At 39.2% G+C, this 25,205-nt stretch overlaps 1 long non-coding RNA gene across 1 annotated transcript in view; it reads right to left on the minus strand.

Moving 5' to 3' along the window:
• Positions 1–25,205, minus strand: part of LOC115938449 (uncharacterized) — a 312,799-nt gene that overhangs the window by 210,675 nt on the left and 76,919 nt on the right. Inside the window, exon 4 of the long non-coding RNA XR_014147053.1 lies at positions 4,111–4,273. This is a non-coding gene — a long non-coding RNA (uncharacterized LOC115938449). The remainder of the gene's footprint in view (positions 1–4,110; positions 4,274–25,205) is intronic.

Here is a 25,205-nt window from a genome sequence, read left to right on the forward strand (position 1 = left end):
AATGGAGTCCTCAGTTATGTTATGAATTCCACCTAGTTTTCACCAGACAAGTCTCTCAGATTATTTAGCATATGAGTTGGTTTTTCTTTTTTGTATAAAAGAAGCTTTTACTAATGTAACAATACAAATAGAAAACTACTCATTAACATTGCTAATTATAAACAATACAAAATATAGTTTTAAAACTACATAAAATAAGATTTAAAGAAATGCAAACCCATGCAAATAAAGTGGGGCCTTCCATCATATGACTAATTCCTGTCACTACTTGTTTAATTTAATGCAGTATTGCTTCTCGGGCCCAAACAAAATTTCTCCCTATCTTGACTTTTAGAATTGGAAACATTCAGGCTATACTCATCTGATTGTATTTTGGAGCTACTGAGTGAAAGCTTAGGATCTCTTCAACCTGCTCCCTGGGATCAGACCCAGGATCAAAGGTTTTAACCATCTTCTTCCTAATAACCTAGGCAGCCCCCATTTCTCCCCTCCTATAATCCCCCAGAACTAGAATTTTGCCAGTCTTCCCATATGGAGAATCCTCCTTCTTTATAGTTGCCCTCTCTTCCCAATCCTGACCAGATTCTTTGTGATCCTTTACTCAACTAGAGTAAAAGGAACAGGAGACTGCTGAATGTAAGGAAATCCGACCAACCCCCCCCTGCACCCCCCCCACCCCGTGATAATCTCTTTGAATCAGGAAACAACATGACCTTTGACTAGTCCTCCAGCAAATTCACTCTGAGATTTTTTTCGGAACAGCCTATTTGTTTTTGAGGGGTGTTTTATACGTAATGGTTTAAGATTACTCTAACTTTGATCTCTTGTCTGATTTTTGTATCCAAATTTTACTTTATCAGAGGATTATCTTTACTGATTGATTGTTTAAGGACATTTTTTACTTCTCAAAAGGATTTGCGATGATTTGCATACAAAGCTACACTTATGATTAAACCATAAAACACAAGGATAAAAAGAGAAAAAAAACTTGGTAATAAAACTTCCCAGAACCAGCCCACCCTCCTCCCACAGTAATTTGAGGGGATCTAGTCTGATAGACCATCTACAACAATGAATAGTGTTCCTTCGGTGTTGCATGTGTCACCCTCACCCTCTACTATATTGTGAGTTCTTTGAGAACTAGAGAAATGTCTTAGCCAACTATTGCATTCCCAGGACCTTGAAAAAACGCTGAATACAGGCTGGATTTTCAAATACAGTTTGTTGAATTAGCTCCAAATTTCTAAATTTCCACTCTAATTCTTTGAAGAGCTTTTCTTTATTTTTTAAAATATTTTAACATGTAATTTAAATATACTAAAATATCAGAACCATTTTAAAACACAGTTTTATGTAATTTTCTTTTCCATGATATTGAAATGTTAGTTTATAAAGAATTAAGATGTGACTCTTCCCCATGTGATTTCTATTTTTAAAGGCTGGGGGAAAACTACCCTCCCTTTTCTGTATCTTCTGTCAGTTTTGCTGCCCCCAGAATGTCCTGAAATAACCCTTACACCCACCAGACAGCCTCACATAGACATGTGGAGAACATGATCTTTAAGCCACCAACACGCCTGCCTTCTCACCACTCTTGCTGCCAGCACCCTTACCTCTCCCCAGACAGGGACATCACCCCTGCTACTACTCAGAAAATCCTAATAAATGAAGATCTGATTTTTTTAATCCAGAAGACTGCCAATCCCTCTTAGAGGACAACTGATCACTGCCAAACAGTATTTGTAAATTTTGCCACCCACAATTTACCTTAGAGCCTCACAGCCTCATCAATACTTTCTAGAAGATTCTAGATCACCAGGATAAAATTGCATGCCTTTCATATTCAGTTTAGCTTTTGAAAATGTGAAAAATATCAAGATAAAGGCTGATTACATTTGTTATTTATTATATTTATTGTTTACTAATTTAAATATTACTAATAACATCTGTATTTTGCTAAGCATGTAATAAAATGTCATAATTCCTAAACTTCGATGATCTGCTTAAACTCTAATACATCCCTCTAAATTTTAATCAAAATGTTTTTTATTAAAATACAACTATTGATTTTGTGTCCACCTTTGATGGAAAATTTCTATGACATAGATCTGTGTCTGTTTTATTCATTCATATTCTCCTAAGCGCCTAGACCAACGCCTGGCACAAAATAGGTACTAATTAAATATTTACTGAATAAATAGCAATATTCTTTCTCTTCTTGTCCCATCATTATTTCCTTATCTTCACCACTTCAAAAGAGGCAGTCCACCACTAAGCCCTCCATGATAATAGATCAGCAGTTTCTTGAGATCTTATTAATTTTTGCAAAATAGTATAACAAGACACAGGAAATTTTCAGTGTGAGTGAGAGCATGTCAGCAGCCAAAGAACAGCTGCATTCTGAGGTTCAACACTTTACCATGATCCTGAATGGAGAATCAGGGAGAGCATATAGGGACCCCAAAATAATCTTTGAATCCTCAGCCTAGTTTGTAAGCCTTTGTAAACCACATTTGGTTTAAGCAACTAAGTGAGAAAAGAATTTGGAAAAGGTTTAAAGTGGAGGCAGAAAGATTACCAAGTGATTGGAAATTAAAGTCTATGAAGTTGAAGGAACTTGGTTAATCCAGTTAAAGAAAAAAAAGGCAAGAAAATTGAAGAGAATGAATTGTCATAAATGAGGCTGGTTGGACAAGCTTTGCACAGGATCCCCAGAAACACCACTGACACTGTAAGGGGCTGAGGAGAGATAAGCAGCTGGGAATGCATGTAGTGGGCAGCACAATAGGCAATGTCCTAAGGATGTGGTGAACTAAACTCCATTTAGCAGACAAAATTTATGATCAAGCAGGCAATTGTTTCATGGCCCCCAGTAAGCCAGTAATAATCATGAGAGTAGCTTCCACTTATTAAATACTTTCTAAATATTTTACATGTGTTGCCTCATTTAATTCTTACAATTCTGTGAGGTAGATACTATTATTTCTCTGTTTTACAGATGAAGAAACTAAGAGAATAAAGATGGAAGAAAGTAAGGTAAAGAAACTAAGTAGTTAGGTATTTGTGCAAACTCACCCAGCTAGAAGGTGCTAGAGCCAGCTTCCAATGAAGGCAGTTTAAGTCTGGGGAGCCACCGTTGGCCCCACAGGATACTCCACTCTGTGCACTGTAGGATTAGTCAGTAGGGTTCAGAGAACAGACCACAGGATAAAAGAGGCAAGAGGCAGGCAGTAAGGCAGGGGGCTGGAGTAGTGGGCTAAGACTCAAGGTCAGCTGCAGATCAAGTGAAGAACTGGAAAGTTACACTGGTAAACTGAGGCAGAAGTCAGCAATGTAAGGAGAAGAGGAGGTTCCAATAGAGAGGTAACACAGCACTCACATCTAGCACACTAGATACAACCTGTGTGTGGTAGGACTCGTGCCAGGCCCAGGAGAATAAAGAGTAAGCCAGTGATCTACTTCCAGGCCAGGGCAGGACTTCGGGGGGGAAAAAAAATGGCTGATCCTGCAGTGGGGGGCCTGGGAAGATGGGCTAATCAGGCTCTTTAACCCCTCACGCAGACCACCAGCTCACATCTCAGAAACTAAGGGTGATTTAAGAAGAGCCTGTCCTACTTGGAAATCCTGATAAAGACCTGGGTGTCCTCCCTGAACTTTGCTGCAGATATAACTAATTCAGTAAGGGCTAATAATAGAACTAAATCAGAGCTGTCCAAAGCCCTATAAAATATTACATTTTTAGATAGGTGAGCAAACTGTTAAAGCTCAAAGAGTTTCCCCCATTCACTCAAGATAAATGATTCCTTTGGAAAAGCTCAATTACTTAAAGGAAAGTCTCCAAGAATCATCTACAAAGCTTATAAAACATTGTCAGGGGTCCTATCTCAAACTAACAAGATCAGAATATCGGATAATAGAGAGGAAATTGTATTTTTCTTAAGTGTCCTGGATAATTTTGGTAAACTGTATGATTCATGTGCTTGAAAACAGGTAAAAGACTGCCAAAGGAGTCCACTGGTGGGAATGTACCCCAAGAGCTGCATCCTTTTGCCAGTTCTAATGGGGATCAATGCCACTGCCCTGCTCAGAGTGCTAGCGTGGGGTTCTCACCTCATTTCATCTGATTAGATGCTTTAGGCATCTGTTGGCCCCAACAAGGCATAGTCCTTCACTCAGATGGCAGAGGCATTCTGATTCAGACACTTCTGCTTCAGATGGTAATGGAGTAGGATCTTCAGCCAGCTACAAGAGGATTTGAGAATGACAAGGTCAACTGTGGATAAATAGGAAACAGATTAGTAGGTGTTTAAATGAAATGGAAGCAATACTGCTGTATTGCACAGAGGTATGTTTGGGTAGTGACTGAGAATGTCTCTTCCCTAAAGTTATGAAAATTGTTCAGCAGAAATGATCAGGCCAACAGCTTGGTTCTGCTCCTATCACCTTGGTCTTGTCTATTACCTTCCTTTGTCCTCCTCTGTGTGGAAGGCTCATTTTAAACCCTGGCACTGCTTTCTCTAAATAATAGTTAATTTTTACCAAATTCTTAGAACTCTTAGGTTTTGTCCTAAATTGTTTATAAGCAATTTCATATTTAGTGAGCAACTTCAGGTTCCTAGGATGACTTGAGCAGCAAAAAATTCTCTGATGATTTATTCTAAGAGTCCAAAGTTTCTTTCTCTTATTTTCCAGTACATATGTATGTTTCTTACACAGCAAATGGCAAGAAGCTATTTCCACTTCCGTTCATGGCAGTTTCAGAGGAGGTTTACTTGAATTGTATCCTCAGGGATTGAAATTAGGTAAAGGATGAATTCGCTGATGATAAGGTTAGGTCTTTCACCTGAGTATCACATAATCCAGTCCGTATTTTCTTCCATGTTCATAGCTGATGTTTACATAGTCAATTTAACTGGCTACGTATTGGGCCAAAACAAACAGGAAGAGGACTGCAGAGTTGGTCAAACTTGTCATCATCTGCTTTTTTTCGTGTTATTTAAATATAGTCTAAAGTGATAAACACTAGAATTAATAATAAAAAGAAGCTGGACTCTCTTCAGGGGTTTAATAAAATGTGATGCCTTTTTTGAGGATGTTTTTAATGGATCCATGTCAAGAAGATGAGGACAAGGTAGAAAGAACAAGCTGACCTCTCAAAATCTCTCCCAGTCAGGGAATACAATGATTACATGACAAGCAGAAGAAATGCTAGCCAATTTTTCCTTGGTGCCTAGCATATCTTCTTGGAATTTAAAAAGAGGAGCAATGTTGATGATTTGCCACAGGTTTAAGCACAGAACAAGCCACCTTTCATAGAACTCTATTTTACAGCAGCAAGTATCCAAAAGACAAGGTGATAAAGACAGCCTAATGGGGAGATAATGAGTAAAATCATAGCAAACCACACCAAGTATGTTTGCAACCCAACACTTCTTCCAGCCATGTGGCAACATTCTTCTCAAAATACTGCCCTTAAAAAAATGGCTGACACAAAATACAACCTCAATCCAGCCACTTTACCTTCCCTTGTGTAACCACACTGGCTTTGAGCCAAAGTCCCAAAGTGCAGGTAGAAGTTACCATTCCAGGCAGCTAAATATAGTGAGAGAAATGGAACACCCACTTTCTCCAAGTCAAGCAGGACCTTGTAAGAAGCAAAACAAGAATTTGGATTGGTTGGATAATTTAAACAGCTGTAAGGATGATTTTATGTAGCATAATTAGTTCACAGGAGCAAATAGCCAATGGAAAAAATATACAACTCTCTGAATTATTTATTATAATAGACAAGTCCAAACAATACAAAAAGAACCAATGTCACGTAATTGAAAAATAAAACATGGGGGTGCCTGGGTGGTTCAGTCGGTTAAGCGACTGCCTTCGGCTCAGGTCATGATCCTGGAGTCCCGGGATCAAGTCCCGCATCGGGCTCCCTGCTCGGCGGGGAGTCTGCTTCTCCCTCTGACTCTCCCCACTCTCATGTGCTCTCTCTCTCTCTCATTCTGTCTCAAATAAATAAATAAAATCTTTAAAAAAAAAAAAGAAAGAAAGAAAAATAAAACATGTAAACAAGTTGGCAGGTTCTGGGAGCCTGACTTCTTGCCCATGCTCTCCACATTACTGTGAGAAAAATTCAGGATTTAAAGTCAGATAGCTGGTTTAACACCCAATTCATTTTACCTCTCTCAGACTTTCTCAGTGACATTATCTGCAAAATGAGGATGATAATTAAATCTACCTCATAAGATCAAGCCCTGAATACGGCTCCACTTTGGGCATGGAGCCTGTTTAAAATTCTCTCTCTCAGGGTCTGAATCCAAGATGGTGGAGGAGTAGGAGACCATAATTTCATCTGGTCCCAGGAATTCAGCTGGATAGCTATCAAATCATTCTGAATACTGCAACTCAACCGGAGATCTAAGAAAAGAATAGCTGAAATTGTACAAATAGAAAAGTGTCCACTTTCTGCAAAGTAGGAGGTGAAGAGAAGTGAATCCAAGGCAATATATTGGAAGACAAACCATGGGCAGTGCGAGCCTCTGTAAGCCGGCTACCAGAAAGTGATATAGCAGCTCAGAACTTTCAGAAGTCGGCTCTGGTGAGGAACGCCCCTGTCTAAAAGGCACTCAGGTGGCAAAGCAGGGCAAAATCCTGGGTGGGACAATGTGGTCTCAGGATCCTCAGGGTCACAGGAAGACCAGGGGTGCCTGAGTGCAGCAGAGTTCCCAGGCATCAGAGTGGGGAAGCCAGCTGCAATCAGCAAACCCAGGAGTGGGCTTTCAGCTCAAGGTTGCCATATACCCTGAACCAGGGCTTGGTCAAGCAACCACTCTCCAAGCAGGGGCTCAGCAAGCGGCAGAACTGGTGAGACCCCCTTCCTCCCCTTGGGGTTGCAGAGCTGGTGTGAGCCACATGAATCTGCAGGGTTTGGAGACTCAAGGTGGGTTCATGAGCCTGAGATAGAAACAGTCAGTCACAGGCTGGGTGAGCACAGAGTATGGCTGGAGACCAGGGAGATAGGAGTAACTGACTGCTTTTCCCTGAGGGCAGACTGAAGAGTGGGGCCCCGAGCTCTCAGCTCTGGGGCTGGAGATTGGGAGGCTGCCATTTCCATTCTCATCCTTTAAGCCGCACAGAAAGCTTTCAGGGAATGAAAGCCACATAGAGCAAGGCAGAGCCACTTGAACGTAGGCTGGCCCCCTGACAAGGGGAGTGCAACTCCGCCTGGGGCAAATATACTTGAGAATCAATGCAACAGGCCCTTCCCTGAGAAGATAAGCAAGAACATCCAGCTAAGACAAGACCTCTGGACAAGAGGTATGGCTAAGACCAAGTTTACTGATCATAGAGAACTGTCAAACTCCAGTACTAGGGGAAAATAATATATAGAATTCATGGATTTTTTCCCCACAATTCCTTAGGCTTTCCACTTTAATTTTCTTTCTCTTTCCTTTTTCAACCAATTTCTTATTTTATCAATTCTTTTTTTTAATTCTTAATTCCTTACAATTTTGGAATGCAGTTACTTCTAACAGACCAAAACAGACCTGGACTCTAATGTATCCTTTGTTCTCCTCACCTGTCTAATCATATTCACTCTTTCTTCTTCTTTCTTCTTCTTCTTCTTCTTCTTCTTCTTCTTCTTCTTCTTCTTCTTCTTCTTTTTCTTAAAGGCTTTTTAAAATTTCATCTTTAAAGTTACATTCTATCCTTTCAATGTATTTAATTTTATATATATATTTTTCTTTCTTTACAATTTTAAGATTTAGTTTCTTCTAAAAAAGTGACCAAAATACATTCAGAATATAGTGTATTGTTCTCTTCTGTTCACCTGCCTGTTTATATTCCTTCTTTTTTTTTCTTTTACTCTTTCTTTTCTCTTTTAATTTTCATCTTTACAGTTACATTCTGTCCTTTCATTGTATTTAATTTTATTTTTGTAAATATTTAAGTTTTTTTTCTTTGCAATTTTGGGATCTACTTTTCTAACAAACAGACCAAAATACACACAGGCTCCAGTGTATTGCTCTGTTCTGTTCAACTGTCTTATTATATTCTCTCTTTTTTAAAATTTTAATTATTTTTTTTTCAGTTTCAGATCTCTTCTGATTTGTTTAGTGTATATTTCTCTGGGGTCATTTTTAGCATTTTAGTATTTTGTTCTCTTGTTCATCTATTCTAATCTGGACAGAATGACAAGAAGGAAAAACTCATCTCAAAAAAGAGAACAAACGGCAGTACCGACTGCCAGGGATCTAATCAGTATGGATATAAGTAAGATGTTGGAACTAGAGTTCAGAATAATGATTATAAAGATACTAACTGGGCTTGAAAAAAGCATAGAAGACACTATAGAATCCCATTATGGAGAAATAAAAGAACTAAAATCTAATCAATTTGAAATCAAAAAGGCTATTAATGAGATGCAATAAAAAACGGAGGCTCTTAATGGCTAGGATGAATGAAGCAGAAGAGAGAATTAGTGATATAGAAGACAAAATGATGGAGAATAAAGAAGCTGAGAAAAAGAACACAACTACTGGATCACAAGGGGAGAATTCGAGAGATAAATGATACCATAAAGCGAAACAATATTAGAATAATTGGGTCCTAGAAGAAGAGGAAAAAGAGAGGGGGGGGCAGAAGGTATATTGGAGCTAATTATAGCAGAGAACTTCCCTAATCTGGAGAAGGAAACAGGCATTTAAGTCCAGGAGGCAGAGAAGGAAACATAGACATTCAAGTCCAGGAGGCACAGAGAACCGCCCCCCCACAATCAATAAAAATAGGTCAACACCTTGACATATAATAGTGAAGCTTGTATATATCAGAGACAAAGAGAAAATCCTGAAAGCAGCTCTGGACAAGAGGTCCTTAACTTACAAGGATAGAAACATTAGACTGGCAGAAGACCTATCCACAGAGACCTAGCAGGCCAGAAAGGACTGGCATGATATATTCAGGGTGCTAGATGAAAAAAATATGCACCAAGAAAATTTTATCCAGCAATGCTGTCAGTCAGAATAGAAGGAGAGATAAAAAGCTTCCAGGACAAACAGAAACTAAAAGAATTTGTGATCACTAAACCAGCCTTGCAAGAAATATTAAAGGGGATCCTTTAGCAAAGAGAAAGCCCAAAAGTAACATAGAATAGAAAGGAACAGAGACAATATAAAGAAACAGTGACTTTACAGGTAATACAATGGCACTAAATTCATATTTTCAGTAGTTACGCTGAATGTAAATGGGCTAAATGCCCCAATCAAAACACACAGGATATCAGATTGGATAAAATAGCAAGACCCATTGATATGCTGTCTGCAAGAGACTCATTTTAGACCCAAAGACTCCTCCAAATTTAACATGAGGGGGTGGAAAACAATTTATCATGTTAATAGACATCAAAAGAAAGCTGGGATGGTCCTAAGAGGGAAGTATGTAGCAATACAAGCCTTTCTCAAGAAACAAGAAAGGTCTCAAATACACAACCTAACCTGACACTGAAAGGAGCTGGAGAAAGAACAGCAAATAAAACCTAAATCCTGCAGGAGAAGAGAATTAATAAAGATTAGAGCAGATATCAATGAAATAGAAACGAAAAGAACAGTAGAACAGATCAATGAAACTAGGAGGTGGTTCTTTGAAAGAATTAATAAGATTGAAAAAATCCTGGTCAGATTGATCAAAAAGAAAATAGAAAGGACCCAAATAAATAAAATCATGAATGAAAGAGGAGAGATCACAACCAATACTGAAGAAATAAAAATAGTTATAAGAACATATTATGAACAACTGTATGCCAACAAATTAGGCAACCTGGAAGAAATGGATGCATTCCCAGAGATGTATAAACTACCAAAACTGAACCAGGAAGAAATAGAAAACCTGAACAGACCCATAGCCAGCAAGGAAATTGAAGCAGTCATCAAAAATCTCCCAACAAACAAGAGCCCAGGGCCCAATGGCTTCCCAGGGGAATTCTACCAAACATTGAAAGAAGAATGAATACCTATTCTTTAGAAGCTATTTCAAAACATAGAAAGGGAAGGAAAACTTCCAAACTCCTTCTATGAGGCCAGCATTACCTTGATCCCAAAACCAGACAAAAGCCCCACCACAAAGAAGAATTACAGACCAATATCCCTGATGACCATGAGTGCAAAAAATCTCACCAAGATATTAGCCAATAGGATCCAACAATACATTAAAAGGATTATTCACCACGATCAAGTGGGATTTATTCCTGGGCTGCAAGGGTGGTTCAACATCTGCAAATCAAACAATGTGATACACTACATTAATAAGAGAAAGGACAAGAACCATATGATCCTCTCAATAGATGCAGAAAAAGTATTTGACAAAGTATACCATACTTTCTTGATTAAAACTCTTCACACCGTAGGGATAGTGGGTACATACCTCAATATCATAAAAGCCAGCTATGAAAAGCCCACAGCAATTATCATTCTCAATGGGGAAAAACTGAGAGCTTTTCCCCTAAGGTCAGGAACAGGGCAGGGATATCGACTCTGACCACTGGTGTTCAACATAGTACTATAAGTCCTAGCCTCAACAATCAGACAACAAAAAGAAATAAAAGGCATCCAAATTGGCAAAGAAGTTAGACTCTCACTCTTCACAGATGACATGATACTCTATGTGGAAAGCCCAAAAGACTCCATCCCAAAATTGCTAGAACTCATACAGCAATTCAGTGAAGTGGCAGGATATAAAATAAATGCACAGAAATCAGCTGCATTTCTATACACCAACAATGAGACAGAAGAAAGAGAAATTAAGGAGTCAATCCCATTTACAATTGCACCCAAAACCATAAGATACCTAGGAATAAACCTAACCAAAGAGGCAAAGGATCTGTACTCAGAAAACTTTAGAACACTCGTGAAAGAAACTGAGGAAGACACAAAAAAATGGGAAAATGTTCCATGCTCATGGATTGGAAGAACAAATATTGTTAAAATATCTAGGCTACCTAGAGAAATCTACACATTCAATGCAATCCCTATCAAGATACCATCAACTTTTTTCACAGAGCTGAAACAAATAATCCTAAAATTTGTATGGAACTAGAAAAGACCCTGAATAGCCAAAGGAATATTGAAAAAGAAAACCAAAACTGGTGGCATCACAATCCCAGACTTCAAGCTTTATTACAAAACTGTGATCATCAAGACAGTATGGTATTGGCACAAAAACAGACATATGGATCAATGGATCCGATCAATGGAACCCAGAAATGGACCCTCAACTCTATGGTCAACTAATCTTCGACAAAGCAGGAAAGAATATCCCATGGAAAAAAGACAGTCTCTTCAACAAATGGTGTTGGGAAAATTGGACAGCCACACGCAGAGGAATGAAACTGGACCATTTCCTTACAAGATACACAAAAGTAGACTCAATATGGGTGAACGACCTAAATGTGGGACAGGAACCCATCAAAATCCTAAAAGAAAACACAGGTAGCAACCTCTGTGTCCTCAGCTGCAGCACCTCTCGCTAGTCATGTCTCCAAAGGCAAGGGAAACAAAGGCAAAAATGAACTATTGGGACTTCACCAAAATAAAAAGCTGCTGCACAGCAAAGGAAATGTTCGACAAAACCAAAAGACAACCAACAGAATGGGAGAAGATATTTGCAAATGACAAATCAGATAAAGTACTAGTATCCAAAATCTATAAAGAACGTCTCAAACTCAACACCCAAAGAAGAAAAAATCCAATCAAGAAATGGACAGAAGTCATGAACAGATCTTTCTTCAAAGAAGACATCCAAATGGCCAACAGACACATGAAAAAATACTCCACATCACTCGGTGTCAGGGAAATCCAAATCAAAATCACAATGAGATACCACCTCACACCAGTCAGAGTGGCTAAAATTAACAAGTCAGGAAATGACAGATGTTGGTGAGGATGCGGAGAAAGGGGAACCCTCTTACGCTGTTGGTGGGAATACAAGCTGGTGAGCCACTCTGGAAAACAGTATGGAGGTTCCTCAAAAAGTTGAAAATAGAGCTACCCTATAACCCAGCAATTGCAGTCCTGGGTATTTACCCCAAAGATACAAATGTAGCAATCCAAAGGGGCACCTGCACCCCAGTGTTTATAGCAGCAATATCCACAATAGCCAAACTATGGAGAGAGCCCAGATGTCCCTGGACAGATGAATGGATAAAGAAGATGTGGTATATATATATACAATGGAATACTACCTAGCCATCAAAAAAAGAAATCTTGCTATTTGCAACAGTGTAGATGGAACTAGAGGGTATTATGCTAAGTGAAAAAAGTCAATCACAGAAAGACAATTTTCATATGATCTCACTCATATATGGAATTTAAGAAACAAAACAGAGGATCATAGAGGAAGAGAGGAAAAATAAAACAAGACGAAATCAGAGAGGGAGACAAACCATAAGAGATTCTTAACTCTAGGAAACAAACTGATGGTTGCTAGAGGGGGGAATGGAGTAACTGGGTGATGGACGTGAAGGAGGGCACGTGATGTAATGAGCACTGGGTATTATATAAGACTGATAAATCACTTACCTCTACATCTGAAACTAATAATACATTATATGTTAATGTATTGAATTTAAATTTTAAAAATTAAAAAAAAAGATTCCTTCTCCCTCTGCCCCTCCCCTGCTCATTTGCATGCATATGCACGAGCTCTCTAAATCAATCAATCAATCAATCAATCTACTTCACAAGACTACTGTGAAGATTAAGTAATAATAATGATAACTATAACATTTTACTACATAAATGTTTGCTGGCATTAAGAAAACTTGCAGCACAGTGCTCTTCTAGCTCACCCTCTTTTCAGCCTCTCTTAAGATGAAGGAGACATGGCAGTGAGAGAATGGAATGTTCCTTGAACAAGAAACAAATGTCACTCTCTGTACAAATCTGCAGGCTTCCGTACCTTACAATCTTAAAATTTAATCAGTCACCTACTAAGTGTATCCAAGGTCCCCTACTGGCTCCCCTAGTTATATATGGAAATTAAACCATTTCTAATGCCTCCCCCCATACAAAAGCCTTTGAGAATTCATTTGGCATAGAGGGTGGATCAGTGTGATTACATTATTAGTCAGAGAACAAACTGTCCAGGTAAGCAATTTTGTTTTCTCCTGTCGATTAAATGCATTCTCACCTGCAGAGACTAATGGGCTCCAGGGATTTCTCTATATATTTAACAATGAGACAACTAAGTGGCAAAGTCAACAATAATCAGAAGGCAGGTGCAAGAAACCAAACAACTTTTTTACAAATATTGTTTTTCCTGAAGGGAAATAAGACACACCTTTAATAAAAGAACTCTGTAACCTAAAACAAGAAGACAACAGATGTGGGGAGAGAAAGATTGCTGATTAAGAATAGGTTCTATCAGAACAATTAGCTCAAATTCTAATCTTGGCAGGAAATGAAGTTCAGACAAATTTCTTTGGAAGTTTGGAACCATTTCTTTTCTTGATCTACCAAATCTAACCAGTTAGCCCAGTGATTATTCCTTCAAATGTCTTTATATTTTCTTCTTCTTTTCCATCTCCACTTGTCTCTGCCATCTTAGCATCTCCAGCCTAGATACTGAAATGCCTCATAACTAGCCATCCAGATTCTCCAAACCAAACTGCCCAAGTAACAATCTCAAAAAGCCACTACAGAGTCATGCTTAGCTCAAAATGCCAAGTAAGTTCACTGTGGTCTATAAGTCTGACCTTTTCTACCTGACTTTCAAAGTCCTTCATAATATGACTCCACCCTACCGGCCTATTCTTATTTTCCAGTCAGACTGGCTTCCTCACCATTCTCTCATGAATACACAAGACACACACCCACACTGTTTCATTGCCCCTTCCACTGCTTCACACATGGTTCTTGCTCTTCATGCTCTTGCTCTTATGTGGAATGCCCTGGTTCTCCAGGTGTAAATCCAAATCCTGCTCATTCTTCAGGGCCTAGATTTAGTCTTATTTCCTCCATGAAGCCTTCTCGCACTCCTGCAGTCTTCAGTAAACATTTTCTCTGTACCATATAATCTATCACTTCATAAAACATCTGTATATCACTTATTTCATGTGCACTAGACTCATCTCCATGACTAGGTAATAAATTAGGTCACAAAATACTGGTTTTTGTGACAAATATGATCCCAAATACATTCTGTTTGATATCTCATTTTTGTTTTCTCTCATTTAAATAATTAGGCACACCCCTAACTGCCTACAGAATTTCCTCAAGGAAATCAATCTTCTGCCATCATTCCCCAAATTATTTAAATTAAGAGTAACAATATTAGAATATGCATCACTAAAACCTCTAAATCGTGAGTGTAGGAGAAAAGGCATTAGGTGGATTAGAAAAATCTTTGAACAATGATTTAGGAGATCCGGCTTCTAAGTACCACCCTACTATTTACTAGCCCTGCGATCTTGGTTAAGCTATGCAGTGTCTCTGCAAAATGAAGGGGTTGGACTGGGTGACCTCTATGTTCTTCTAGCTCTTTCATTCTATGACTGTAAACCTGACAACAAAGGCATCAGAGCCTAGTTGGTCATATCTGAAAGGCAGAAGTGAAGAGGTTTCTCTCCAGGAAATAGAAAAGCTCCAGTGCCTTCTCTTTTATAAACACAATATTAATATTTTGGGGGAAAGTTGGTATCAAACTTTGTGCTCATTTATTACATAGTATGTTATAATAATCTTCTATGTCAAATACAAAAGAGGCAGCTGATTAGTTTTCACTTTTTGAAAGTCATCATATATATTTTGAACCAACTCAGTAGTGGCTTATCTTGAATTTGGTTATCATGAAGTTACATCATGAAGCTGCATGAAAATTTAAAAGAGGCCCAACTCAAATTTGGATGGGAAAGAGTCTAAAGATCCACACTGAATGCCATGGTATAGACCTAAGAGAATTGTATGCAAAATTCTGAAAAGTAATTACCTTTCCTACTTTCTAGCAAAATATGTATTTTAAGTAACAAGAAATACTAACAAAATTTGCTGTAAATCTCTGAAAACTTTTTTTCTATTGGACTTGATGAGAGAATTTCTTTAAGACAGAAAAAAAGAGAGAGAAGACGTTATAATAAGGCACCTGTGAAAGATAATTTATAAAACAATACATAGAAGGAGAAGAGTTTGGCCAAGGGCAGAGGAGTAGTCAAGAAAAAAATGATGTTAAAAGGGGGTCTTCCAAGGATGCCAGTCAAACAAAAATGGTAAATGTGTCACAAAATCAGTCACATTGTGATGCTGTTCTGGGGATCTCATTTATTCATCAAGTGCTTAAGCAACGTGCTGGGCACTTGAGATAAAATAAAGGGAAAGACACAGTGTCTGCCCTGCAAGAACTCACTATCAAGCAGAGAAACAGCCAGGGTCTGAGTTAGCATTGCCCCTGACTGAAGGCTCACTGTGTGCCAAGCACTGTGCTAGGCACACCAGCCCCATGAGGCAGGTACCATTATTATCCCTGTATCACTGATGAAGAAACTAAAGCTTTGGGAGATTTAATAATTTACCCAAACCCTATGATCTGAATGTTTGTGTCCCTGCCCCTGGCCCCACCCAAAATTTATATGTTGAAATCCTAACCCCCAATGTGATGATATTTGAAGTGGGGCCTGTGGTTGGCTCATGAGGGCAGATTAGTGCCCTTATAAAAAGGTCCCAGAGAAATCCTTCATCCCTTCCTCGGCCATGTGAGGCTACATGCAAGAAGGCACTTTGTCTATGAAGAAGAGGGCTCCACCAGATGTTGAATCTGCGGATGCCTTGATCTTGGACTTCCCAAACTCCCGAATTGTGAAAAATAAATCTGTATTGTTTAAAAACCACCCAAGTTATCCTTTTCTAGCAGCTGTAACAAACTAAGACATGAAGTCTCCCCAGACAGAAAGTAGCAAGGCTGGCTTTCACACCCAGACCTGACTGGCTCCAGGGCTATCACCCTCCACTTCAACCCTACACTACAAACCTGATGTAGGCAGTGCAATGTGGTAAATGGTGATGGAGACAGGTGCCCAGTACTAGGGTCTCTGCAGCTCTCCCCAGAGCTCAGAAGAACTCAGGCCTTCTCCGTGAATTCGAGTCCATGACCCCTGGCTTCAGCGGCATCTGCAGTTGGTGTGTGTAAAACTACCTAGGATGTGGTATACTACAACTACATCAAGGCCACAGGGGGAACCAAAGCAAAACATTTCAGTTGCTTCAGATTCTCTGCTGATCTCTGAATAGAAGGGTGTACATGCACACATACAGGCACAAACACTCCATTGCCACAGAAGTTCTCCTTGAGACTAAGTAGTTTATTCAAAAGTACCCTCTTTCCCCATCAAAACGGAAACAATTTTTTATACATGTTTAAAAACTAAGTGAAAAAAAAAAAAACAACTTCTTTCTGAAAGTGAAGTCCCCAGGAGACTGGGGAAAAATGACTCTGGGTAGCTCAGAGGCTGTTTTGTCCTCGTGGGCTGAGCAGCTGCCAGAACTAAGAGGACTCCAGAGGGGCCTAAAGGTCACAGCAGCAAAGAACCTTAAAGCTTCGGGGCCCTGGGGAGGACGGTGCAAGCTCAGGGGGATGACGACTCCAGCTGCTCTAATGCCAGCCTGTGGCCCTCATCGGAGACCTGCTCCGAATTGTAACACTGGTGGAGAAGAAGTTTTATTTGTGTTATGGTACCTTCTTGTCTTTTTGTTTGTTTTAACCTAGTAGGCCATAAAACCTTCAGTGGGCTATAAGGGGAAGACTTGCCTTCAAAGAAGGGTAAAGTAAACATTTTTGGATGCAGCAAGGTGCTAGAAATGTCCATCCTGCCAGCATACCTCCTGAAGGGGGAGGGAATTAGCTTTTATCAAGGTCCCATTAAGGATTTTGGCCTAGGCATTATGCAAGGGACCTTGTCTTATTTAGGTCTCCCAGTAAGTCTTAAGATATTAATCTCATTTCCAGGGAAAAAAACAAGTGAGGCTCTGGACAATTCTAAATCATTTGCTGAGTATCACACAGCTAGTCAGTGGGGGCCAGAACTAAAGGTCTATCTGACCCCAAGGACCAGGAAGAGAATCCTTTTTGTGGAAAGCAAATAGTAAGAAGAAATCCTAATGGGAAGATGAAAAATTAACATCTTTATTTACTGTTTGTTTCATTACCTGCTTATATGAGTAGGAATTAAATACACAAAGAAAACATTTTAAGCTTTATAAAAAGGCATACGGTGAAAATAAGACTCTTTCCACCCTTCTCTCTCAGCTCCCCAGTTCCCTTCAACAGAAGCAACTACTGATAATAGTATGTCAAGATAGGCTACACATACACAAACGTACACATGTATACATAAAGCCCCCCCCCTTTTTTAAGATTCTATTTATTTATTTGAGAGACAGAGCACAAGCTGGGGGGGGGGCAGTGCAGAGGGAGAGGGAGAAGCGGACTGCCTGCTGGGCGGGCAGCCCAACACAGGGCTTGATCACAGGACCAGGTGATTATGACCTGAGCAGAGGGCAGACACCTAACCGACTGAGCCACGCAGGTGCCCATAAAGCCCCTTTATTTACATAAATGGCAGCATTGCTGTCCCTTCTTTGATACCTGGTATATCTTGGAAATTTTTTGTATCGGTACCTATAGATCTGCTTCATTCTTTTAACAATTTTTACAATTGTTTTTTTACAATTGTTAAAGAATCTATTGTATGGCTGTCTGATAATTTATTTAACTAGTCCCCTATTAAATGGACCTTTAGATTGCTTCTAACCTTTGCTATTGTAAACAGTGCCATATAAATATCCTCATAGAGTCTTCCTTGAACACATATAGTAGTATAGTTGGGAGATACAATGGTTAAAAGTGAAATTCTTTGGTCAAGAGTATGTGCATTTAAAACTTGATAGAATTAAATTGCCTCCAGGAAAGTGTGCACCAAATTACAATCCTTAAAATATATACTCATGTCTGCTTCCCCCACTGTCTCCAAAATATTCTGTCTCCAGACAGTTCCATTCTCTACTGAAAAGAAAAGCACCCATATGTTCACCTGCTCCTTTAAAAGTTGCATACTTCCTTCAGAGTGAGTAGGGGGAACCAATTTATTCAAGACTGGGCATTAGATTCCTGGAGTAAAGGAAGATTTTTAGAGCTCCTTGAACTGCAGAAGATGTTGACTAAAAGCATGTGGTCCTTAATTAGGTGATACTGGCAAAATAGGAAAATAGAATAAGTCCCTGAAAATAAGCAGTTGGCTTTGACTAATCAGCTTACTCCACCAGGGTACTGTCAAAGCCACAGAAGTCACTTCTTGGTATCCTGGTAACTCCACCAGCCTGCTGCATAACAAGGCCAGAGCAGGCTATGAGCTAGGAAAGGGATGCCTGCCACAAACGGAAACATCAAAACCTACTATCTGCCTCTGCTCATTGGGGAAAAAGAGTGTGTGGGAGGAATTTCAGAAACAAGACTAAAAAGAGACTGTGGAGTATGGAATACTGTTTCCTAACTGTAATGAAATGAGGGGAAAATGAATCTAGCCAAAAATAAAAACACCCTTGTTGTTACACTTTCCAATATAAAACCTTTCTAGAGTGAATAAATCCCTATTGGATTTGCAACACTCATATCTTCATCCAGTGGTGCAGTCCAATCAAAACCATAGGATCCGGGCAGGAATCCTGGGCTTCGAAGGCTGAGAGAATTTGAAGCACACACTTTCTCTTTGTCTTGGTTTTGTTTACTTGAATCTGCTAAACGTCTGCATTTGACATTCTTTCAAGATGCATTACAAAATGTTCCTCTTCTGCTTGGCAATCACTTTGCTTGAAGGGTTGACTGTCAACCCCTTGGGAAAAGAGCCTGCTGGCACCATGGCCTGGAGAGGACTGGGAGGAAGGGCAGTGGCTTAGGTAGGCGTTCAGGTGAATTAACGTGAGAGGGACTTTGTCTCTAAAGGGGGTGAGGAGGGCCCAGCAGTGGTCATATTAATAACCATTTGTAGCATGGCCTGATTTTTAAGCTGGTGCACAAACATTGCGTTACTAAAAAAAAAGTAAATATGCATTGCTAACACCACCTGCCAAATATTTAAACCAGGTAGTTGCCCTATAGAGCTGAATATCTTAAACATTTAGGGGAGGAGCCCCCCAGCAAGCAACAGAATGTCTTCTAATTACAACTTGTGCTTTTTTTCCAATTAACAAGCAACAGCATATTGTTGTGGAGGCATTGTTGGGAATTGTTTGCCTCTGTGTGGATGTATTCAGGTGCTTAAATGTAGGTTTCTAGGCTTGATACATATCATTACAAAAATTACAGGGCTGAAAAAATGATTTCAGATGGACTTGTTTCAATCCATCAGATCTGAGGCAGCCTCTAGGTCAGCCTCACAGGCAGTTGGAGGCTGTTGGATAGAATTTGCTGTTGCCCAGCCCACATCCTGTCAGCAATATATACAAGTTAACCTAATTTGCCATTGTTAGCTCTACTCCTGAAATCTCTCCAAATCAATCACTAATTCACTTTCAAGTACCATCCATCAGCACTCAGATGAGCTTTGCTCCCTTCTTATTGATTGAATTTGATTGACTGATTGACTGATTCTCTTATTAGTCTGTCATCTGAACAGAGAAAAAATAATTTGGAACACTCATCTTCAAATTGTATTCCAGGGGCCATTTAGCTCAATGTGAGTTTCTATCATTATCTCTCTTCCTCTATTCCACTGAGCCCTTCCTCTATTATGTACTTCTGGTATAGAAAAAGGTTTCATGAGCAAGAACGAACAAAGATCTACAAAAAAAATAGAAAGATGAAGAAAATTTGTAATCTTTAAAAAAGGAAATAATTAAATTGAAGTTCAAATTTTACCTAAGAAACTTGTGTTCCAAGTTTTAGGTGGAATATGTTTATAAATACATACATACATACATACATACATACATAGATGTATATACTCTTTGCTTGTCTGTGTTATATACCTTGAGATGACTGGAAAAATGCAAAAGAAATCTCTGATAATAAAATAATCTAATACATAAATCAACTCTATTGAAATGTTATGCTTAAGGAGAGGTTTTAACCAAAACAGATAATAGGAATGTTTACTAAAATGAAAACTTGTCTATATGAATATCTCACACACATTATATGGTTTGGGCTGATTTACCTTAAGTAATGATAGCACTTGAGGTAAATTGGTAAGTGACTTGAAGGGATTTCAGAAGGGGAAGGCCAACATTTCATGCAGACATTTCCTCAGAGGTTAATTAATCCATTGGGACCATCCTAGAATTTTACCTAGGCTCACACTGGTAGATAGGAGCCGAGCCAAGGCACAACTCGGGTCTTCTAACTTGTGGTTTATTTTTGGCAAACTAATAGGGCCAACAGAAGCATTTTATGGGACTCTGGACAGTTTTCATTAACTCAAATTAGATCATTAATGGGATTTTTAAGTAGACCTTATTTTTTAGAGCTTATTTATTCATTTATTGATTCAATTCTTCTTTGCTTTCCCACCTTGATCTAAAAGATGATCTGAGGTAGTTTACAAAGATCTGTGCCATGAAATAAGTAAAGCATGCATATCAACATCAGAGGAAAAAATATTTTCTAACACTTCAGAAATACTCATTTGCCACAGGAAAATACACTCCCATTATAAGAAATTCTGACAATATTTTTTTTTTAAGATTTTATTTCTTTATTTGACAGAGAGAGACACAGCGAGAGAGGGAGCACAAGCAGGGGGAGTGGGAGAGGGAGAAGCAGACTTCCCGCCAAGCAGGAGCCCAATGCGGGGCTCGATCCCAGGACCCTGGGATCATGACCTGAGCCGAAGGCAGACACTTAACGACTGAGCCACCCAGGCGCCCCATTCTGACAATATTTTTACTAATTGAGAATAATCTGCTAATTGGTGAGGCTTTGTCATCCTATTTTGTGATGAGATTCTTTTTGTCCATACTAATTTTGAGTTCTTTGTTACCACTATATTCCTAACTCTCATTTTATAGTTTTTCAACAAGATTGAGATCCAGACCCAAAGGCATACTAGAAATGAGTTCTAGCCAAGATATGAATGTTAAATGCATAAATAGTCCCTGTACTAAAAAGTCAGTAGCTGACCCAAGACCCTTGCAGAGAGGCTCTGACCCTCAAACTGCCTAGCCAATGAGTGACACCTGCTGAGGGGTTCCAGAAGTCCCAGAGGGATATGGCATATTTCACATCTACTTAAGTTCCTGAAACTAGTTATTAAGAATGGGGCTTTGTTTACAAATAGTTGTAATTTAGGAATGCAACAGTGTATTTGTTTTTCAGTTTTTGACTTTCAAGGCATTATTTATGAGCTCATTTCTTAGCCTTAGAAGACCGAAGAACAATATTTATGGGGCCAATAGATGAAATTGTTGCCACTGACAGACGTGTGAATAATGCTTATAATTTGGGGTCACAATTTTGTTTTTATACTAAATGTCTCAATTTAAAAATTATAAATGCTCATTCAGTTTTCAAGACTTAGTTGAAATACCACCTCCACTGAAATCCCTAGGCAGATTTAACTGTACCTTATTTTATTTCTCTACCATACTACTCTCCACACTACCTCATAATCATGTCATATATGTTTATATGTCTGTTTTACTTTCTTAACTATAAATTTCTGAAAGACAGGAGACAGGGCTTGTCTCTTACTGATACATAGTAGACATCCAATAAGTATGTAATGGAAGAATATCACCATTTTCATAAAAATCTATGTAGTGTTTTGAGCTGTTTAAATCAGACTGTGGTAGGATCAGAAGAAAATTCCATCAGGATATGAGGATTCCTTCTGGTATAAATCCAGGCTTTGGGGAATCTAGCTTCAAGGTCAGAGGAAAAGGCAACTAGGGAGAAAATTAAAAATCAAAGTTTTCAGGGTCTCCTTAATTCCTCATGCCTTTTGTCTTCCTTATTGGTTGCTTGAAGCAATATAGAGTAGTGGACATTTGTTGTTTTTGCCCATTCTGCTTCCTTTCTTCCTTCTTCTGGTAATAGCACCCTGATTCTGTTTTGGAGAAACACTCCCATCTGATATGGTCAGGTGTGGTTGCCAGTTTAGATGCCCTGCCCTCTTCTAGCCAAGGCATGGGCACCTGACCCAAGCTAGGCTGATCAGATTCCTCTTTCTGGAATATGAACAAGAGACAAGAGGCTGACTGACCCTGAAATGAACATCCTGCAGTCCCTGCTTCCCAGCTCCCCAGCGGTTCTACTTCTTAATCATTCTACACCTTTTGCCTTGCCTTTCTGCTTGGTTGTTTGAGCTTCCAATGAATTACTTCTCTGATTCAATTAGCCAAAAGTGGTTTATGTACTAGCAACCAACAAAATAACAGGAACAGTGAATAGTAGACTAAAATTCTATCTGATTTATCCAAAAGCCTAGCAAGAAGGAATAATTCTGGATATCTTCAACCTATTCATAGGCTCAGTTTACTTCTTTTAACAAACTCACTCAGTCTAGGTAAGTATCTGAGAAATCCTAATCCTCCTTTAAATATCCCACCTGTTTGTAAAGTAACCCAGTTTTCACATTCATTCCCCAGAAAAGCCCCAACATGCCGTGCCTAGTAAAGCAACCCACTGAGCTTAAAGGCCCTTGCAGTATTCAGCCCTAACCTCCCTGTTTCTTGCTTAACCACCCACCCACTCCCACCCACTCTGTGACATTGGCACTTTCTCATTATGATAAGATTTCCAAGTCAGCCATATATCATTAGCCCACTCCCAATTAGTTATTTACCTCTGGTTCACCAGCAAACACAAAGGAAGAACCTAATTACACTACTTCTTATTTAACACCTTTATAGTTCTTACTCTGCAGCAGGCATTATTTGAGGTGCTTTACCTATGCTAACTCACTCAATCCTTTATAAAACCCCCTGAGATAAGAACATATGAAAAAAATAAGGCATAAAGATTTTTAATAGTTTGCCCAAAGTCTCAAAGCCCATAAAGAGCAGAATCAGGATTCAAAAGCAAGTAGTGTGGCTCCAAGTCTGTGCTTTGAACCACAAGCCATGGTTTTGAGATGATGGGTTTATTACATGGCCAATTAAAGGGAAGGACTAATCATATTTTAATCTGCAGCAGCTGACAGGGTACGTTGACATGGAAACAAGATTAGTCCCCACATGTCAAAAACCTAAAAACATCAAGTCAATTTAGAGTGCCCTCCAGGCCTCCTTACTTAAACATCATGGAAACAAGCCAGAACAATTCCACCGTGGTTTCCATTCCCATTGAGAAGATTCTAATACTTTGGATGGGAGGTGCCTTTCTTTTTTAATTGGCCCGAAACAGACATGTTAATTTTCTAGAAAGTTTGAAAGGTAAATCTAGTGCTAACCTCTTACTCCTTGTTGTAGCCCAGAGTTTACCACCTCTGCAGTGGGAGGGAGGATGTTGCTATGCTTGCTCAATCACTGTTGTGCTTCTGGCTGACTTCCTAACCTCTCTCTCTTTAGCTTAAGAAAACAGATGAAGTGACAAATCTGTCCACGTATATAAAGGGTACACTAGGGTCATGTAGTCAAATCCCCCCCTGGACATGAGGCCCCTCCTCTCTCCAGCAGGATTGTTTGGCCATTCATAAACCAAGCTTAAGGTGATTTTTATTGTCTTCTTGGAATTTCAAACTGCAATTAAAGTATGATAGTCTTGTTGGATTCCATACGCATTTTTACTTTCCTTAAATCTTTAAAAGTTTTCTGGAAGACTATTTAAAGCAAGAATTTGGATATTGAATGTCTCACTTTACCTCTGAAGTCGTAACTCCTATAACTTCCCCCAGTGAACACTATGATCTACATAGATTTGGTTCCATGAACACTAAACACCCTATACTAGACAGAATATTCATGATATAATGACATATGAACAAAGTATTAATATCAATTTTCTAATTTTCTTTAAGGGTGAAATACAACTGAGAGTTAATAGTGGATATCTGTAGGAAGAGGAATTATAAGTTAATTTTAACTCCTTGTACTTTCTGATTTTATGTATTTTCTACAAAGAAGATATGCTTCTTTTATAAATAAACAAGGCAGTATTAGCAAGAATATTAAGCTTTACAGAGATCTTGTGGTATCACAGTCATACTATACCAGGTACGTTTTCCTAATTTGTAATTAATAATAAAGGTAAAATAAGCAGAGCATCCTGCTCTTTATTTTGAAAATAGTAAAGCAAGAAATTTGTAAACAGTAAGAGAAAAGAATCACTTTTACTTATGAAGACAGTCTGGTGTCAGAGGACGTAGAGTGTGGATGCAGATCTGCCTCCTACTGCCCATGAATGGGTTCTATTTGTTCCCTGTGCTTTATTAAATCTCAACTGCAAAATGGCAATAATAGTGCCTAGTTCACAGGGCTACGAAAGCACCTGGGATAGGCTGTGGCACAGAACAGCCATCAAATAAATGTCCATCTACTCATTCAGAAAGCTTACTGCACCCCTCCTCTGTGTGAGTGTTTACAAGGTACAAGAACAAATAAAATAGAAAAGAAAGATATAGTGCTTTCCCTCAAAGAGCTTGTGATCAAGAGAAGCAGATAAGGAATCAAATATTTATGATACAGTAGAGAAATATTAGAAGTGCTGAAAATCCTTCTGCATTTAAGTTTTTAGTTTTTAAGAAGTCTAACAAACTTCAGTTCTATCATGGAGTTCCTATTTCTCCAGGCTCTGGAAACTGGATCTCAGTTGAATTGGGATTCGTGCATTTATCTGGGGCAGGCTGGGAGTGGGTAGCTAAGATGTCCTCCATCTGGCCTTCAGTAGTTGGTCCCTGTGGATCTCTGCTGATTCTGTTGATGTTCCCTATTAACAGTACCTTGGAGCCCAACTCCCTTTAATTCCCTTGCCCCTTTAAGGTACAGGGGTCCATTCTGTGGCTCCCACAGTACACTGGGCCCCAGGAAAATCAGCAGGACCACCCTGAGTCTCTTATCATTTCCATGCTCCTTTCAGAGCATGGCAATATTGTCCCTGCCTCCATGCAATGCAGGCTCTGTGAAACCTGTGCAAGTTTCCTCAGGCCTGTCCACCTGGGTGCTCTGTGCAGCCATTTGTACTCTGGCTTCTTCTCACTTCTCTGGGCTCTACACAGGAAAGAAAACCTAGGC

The sequence above is a fragment of the Leptonychotes weddellii genome, chromosome 7, assembly GCF_054177405.1.
Source record: "Leptonychotes weddellii isolate Sample4059 chromosome 7, ASM5417740v2, whole genome shotgun sequence".
Lineage (NCBI taxonomy): Eukaryota > Metazoa > Chordata > Mammalia > Carnivora > Phocidae > Leptonychotes > Leptonychotes weddellii.